This window comes from Triticum dicoccoides, chromosome 2A (genome assembly GCF_002162155.2).
Source record: "Triticum dicoccoides isolate Atlit2015 ecotype Zavitan chromosome 2A, WEW_v2.0, whole genome shotgun sequence".
NCBI classification, from domain to species: Eukaryota; Viridiplantae; Streptophyta; class Magnoliopsida; order Poales; family Poaceae; genus Triticum; species Triticum dicoccoides.
The window spans coordinates 765,716,070-765,720,795 of record NC_041382.1 but is presented as its reverse complement, the minus strand read 5'-3'; the positions used below and the strand labels follow the sequence as shown (position 1 = coordinate 765,720,795).

General features: G+C 49.3%; 1 pseudogene; it reads left to right on the top strand.

The window, feature by feature from the left end:
* The first annotated feature begins 488 nt into the window (after nt 1-488).
* Nucleotides 489-4,436, top strand: LOC119358385 (annotated as a pseudogene).
* Nucleotides 4,437-4,726: the final 290 nt, after the last annotated feature.

Below are 4,726 nucleotides of genomic sequence, written 5' to 3'. Positions count from 1 at the left end.
GCGGCTCGTCCGCCACCGGCGTGGCTGCGCCTGTGTTAGGCCACTGATAATCTGGTTAGGCATATTACGTGCGGCCACGCGATCGATGAGAAAGCTCTTACTTGGAAATGAAAGGCGAAATAACTGCCGATAAACTCTGGGCCCTTGTTGAGAGTTTTATCATATCATAGGAGTAACAGATATATAGAAGCACGGCTGATTATAGGTGTCCAATACGAACTCCCGCGCCCAAACTTAATTATCTACCATAAAACGAACGGCAGTAGTACGCAGTCGTACAACAGATGCGAAACTAGATGGAGCCTCTCCAGCTAGTTCACGAAACGTACGTATGATTGTCTCCCTCTTTCCCTTTTCTATAATTAACAAGACTCTCCTTGTCACAGTATATATACATACAGGTACGATGTAAAAACAGTCTTTCCTACCCTTGGCATCGCGGCAGTCGGCACCGCGCATGATCAAGAAATTCGACCTAGATGGCTAAGATGGACGCCGTTGCCGCTGCATCACCCAACATTTACTTGAAAGACCTCGCGAGCTTCGGACGCTCGCTCCTCGATCGTGGCATGGTTCTCCCGGAGGATGTCGACGGCGAGGTGGGCAACATCTCTTTTCCCGTCGACACGTTCGACATCCTCCTCATCGACGACTCTGTCGTGCATAAGAAGGCCAGCGACATCAGAAGGGTGGTCGACAGGAGCCACCTGCACCCCGGCCAGGTGGTCGCATCAGCGTCCTGACATCTCCGGCCAGCTCGGCGTCGTCACTGGCGTCAACACCCTGCTGGACCTGGCTAAGCTCGACAACCACGGCGTGGCGACACAACTCATCAAGGGCGTGTCGCCGTCTAGCCTGCGCCGCGTCAGGGGCTTCAACCTAGGCGACTTCGTCGTGTCCGGGCCGTGGCTCGGCCGGGTCGTCGAGGTGTCAATCGACGTCGACGTGCTGTTCGACGACGGGGCAGTCTGCAGGTTCACCAATGCAGATTACAAGAAGCTACAAAAAATCAGCGAGATCCCCACCACGTATCGCCCGCAGATGAACACTATCTTCCACCCGGGGCAGTGCGTCACAGGGCTACACCCTTGTTCCCTCTTCAAGGAGGCACGCTGGCTTAACGGCCGCTGGAATCGTAACCGTGTGGAAGGCACTGTCATGAAGGTGGAGACGTCTGGCGTCCTCGTTTACTGGATTGCGTCCATGCATCATGGATTCATGGCACAGACAAGGGGCTGGTCGAGGCATATGCTCCTCCAGCCTACCAGAACGCAGACCATCTTACTTTCTTCTGCGCCGCGTCCGATTGCAGCTGGGGTGTGGCTGACCGCTGCTTTTTTCGCGAATCGAGTTCCACCAAAGCCGATGATGCCAACGGGGATGCAGCTTGTACTCATGATCAACACGAGGAGGAGGAGGAGGAGGAGGAGGAGGATGTGATTGATGATGACTGTGAAGCAGCAACTGCTCCTGTGTGGTACCCCCCGTGAAGCAGAATGATGTGAGGTTTTATCGGAAACAACTGAGGAAGGTCTTCTTCGAGGGGCATAGACGGGCACGACGCCCAAAACTCAGGAGGCATGTGGAGGTCGAGTTCCCCATGGTCGTCGCCAACAGCCGCACCTCCGTCGACGTGTTGTGGCAGGACGGCACATGGGAACGTGGCAGACGTTCAGCAACTGTCATCCCCTTCGGTATAGTTAATGAGCAAGAGTTCTTCCATGGGCAGCACGTCGTTGCCGACGTTCTTCATATTGATTCTACCACAGATCCAACTGGCGACACCGCCATGCCATCTACTAGTGTCAACAATGACACAGTTGCTGATGGAACTAGATCCACCATGCGTGTGGGCGTCGTGAGGAGCCTGCACTCCAAGGACCAGACGGTTCGCGTGTCATGGTTAAAGGCGGTGGTGCGCCCCGAGGAGGCCAGGGAGGTCGAGTGCGATGATACCGTGAGCGCATACAATTTGAAAAAAGACTATGAGGACGCTGCTTATTACGGAGACATTGTCATTCATCTCGTACCGCCAGGATCAACCAACGGTGAAACTGCACCTTCAGAGGGAAACATGAAGAAAAATTATATTGCCTCTGACCTATCATGGGTGGGACATGTTGTTGACCTTTCAAATGGGCATGTCCAAGTCAAGTGGGGTGATGGTAACATGTCAACGGTACGTGGATAAATATGGTCGTATTTTCTAGTACTACTCTAGTATCTTTTTCTTCGACTAAACTGAACTCATTAATTAGTTGTTGTTGATTTGATTGTGGGTGTATTGCAGGTATTGTCCCATGAAATTGTTGTCATCCAAGTGGAGAACCACATGTATCTTCGGACTGAAATGGGAGATTGGGTAGAGGACGGTTGCATCGACGATGCACCTGAAGAAGAACAGGCTGCTGCCAGCAGGGTATATATCGGTCCTTCTAACATGGAAACAGTTGCAGGCCAAGCTGTCCCCCTTTGCCACTAAGAATTGAATCTTATCCACTTTAACAACATTGGGGACATACTTTGGGTCAATTTACTATACACATGTTCTATATTGAATTTAGACCTCCTGCAATTTATACTGAATTATTATTTTAATAGTTTCATCTCACTTGATGTGGCTATATATCTGATTTCAGGAAAATGATCTACAAAATCCAACCAATGATGTCAAAGGAGACACCCCAGCAATGACAAGGACAAGCCTTTTAGATTTTGCATTCCAGTCTTTGGTCAAATTAACTGGTGACACGGTTGCTCGAGGTAAGGAATATCTTATGAAGTGGCGACTATCGTCACCATTGTCGTCGTTACCAAGCTCTGAGTTACATGTGACCACGGACGGTGATAACACTCGTGGTGCTGGAACGAACATAATAATCGATGCTGCCATGGCAAGGAACGTCATCGATTTGAATGGGCAAAAAAATTCCAAAGAGGGGACGAAGGCGGCACATGGTACTTCTTGCTATGATGAATCATTCTGCTTCCCACGCTTCGATGTACTGCAGAGCAGCCCTTCGGATCACCATTACCTTGACATCGCAATGTTTATATTTAATGAACCATAATTAATGACTCTCTTTACTTGTATTTTCTAGCATAGTTTATATTTCTGTTTATTTGTACTTTCATTCAAAAACCTGTCAATATTTAAATACATGCAGTAGGAGTTTCCTACTGTTTTACATCCAAAAACTAAGATTATTCTAAGGAAAGTTTACATGCACAATATGTTTTGTCTATTGGTATAATTCATCTGCTTAATTATGTCATTTAGTTTTCATGTATCCTTGACTTAAAATAAGTAACGGGGCACACTACATGTTACAAGTCATGATAGAACGATTTTTACTGAATGTAGTACATATACATATAGAACTTTAATCAATGCACCTTTTCATGAAAATGCAGGGCAGCAGTCATGTCAAGAGTTGGGCGAAAACAGTGCAAAAGAAATGGAAAATTCTAGAGAACGACTTACCAGGTATGAGAGTGCACCTGGAAATACAATACACAGTCCATGGTTACAAATGAATGCCTAACTTTTAAATGTGCAGAAACTATTTACGTGCGGGTGTTCGAGGACCGCATGGACCTACTCCGGGTGGTGATGCTGGGTGCGAGCGGGACACCGTACCATCACGGACTCTTCTTTTTCGACTTGCAGCTGCCTCCATCATACCCGGCTGCGCCACCGCAAGTGTACCACCACTCTTTCGGCCTACGCCTCAATCCTAACCTCTATGCAGTGGCGGAGACAGGACCCAGGCCACCAGGGCCCAGGCCTGGGTCGTGGCGATGGGTTTCTTCGTACAACAGTAGCTACAGTAGATTACTGTAGCTACAGTACATGAAGGCGGCCCGGGGCTTGACGCTGGGCTGGCTCCGCCCCTGCCTCTATGAGTCCGGTACCGTGTGTCTTAGCCTGCTAGGCACATTTGGAGGCGAGGGCAGTGAGGTCTGGTCACCGTCGACATCAAGCATCCTCCAAGTCGTTGTCTCCATCCAGGGCCTCGTCCTCAACGACCAACCATACTACAACGAGGCTGGATATGAGACTGGTTGGCAAACCAGAGGGCCGCCGCAATGCCTTGCCCTATAGCGAAAATGCTTACCTGCTTACCCTCCAGACCATGCTCCATCTTTTGCGCCGGCCACCTCAGGGATTTCAAGAATTTGTCAAGGATCACTTCCGCCATCGGGGGAGGTTCGTGCTCGGGACATGCACCGCGTGGTTGAAGGGATGCGGTGTCAGCAGTGCCCATGCCACCGAAGCGGGAGGGGAACATCCATGTTCTGCGGGGTTAAGGCTTGCACTCGCCAACATGGTGTCGAGCCTCGTGGCAGCCTTCATGGAGATCGGGGCCGAGGGTTGTGAAGAGTTCCAGGAGTTGCGAGTCCCATTACCATGTGCTCGCAGCACCACTCGGTAGACAGATCAGAATGTGATGCTGGTGATTTAGTCTCTTAATCTTGTAGTTTCTCACCTTTAGTTCCATAACAGTTATGATTTTTTTCCTTTTTGATTACAAAGGGGTTCATCAAGGGGCAATAGCGGCAACCCTGTGAACGCCGGGTGTATAGCTTTCATCGTGACTCATGAAAATAATGATATTTATTTAAAAAAAGAATTTATATCTATAATTTGAGCGTGTGGCCAATCGTGCTGATGGGATGGTGCAGATCGAGCATACGAACGGGTGGTGTCTAAATGTTTTTGGTC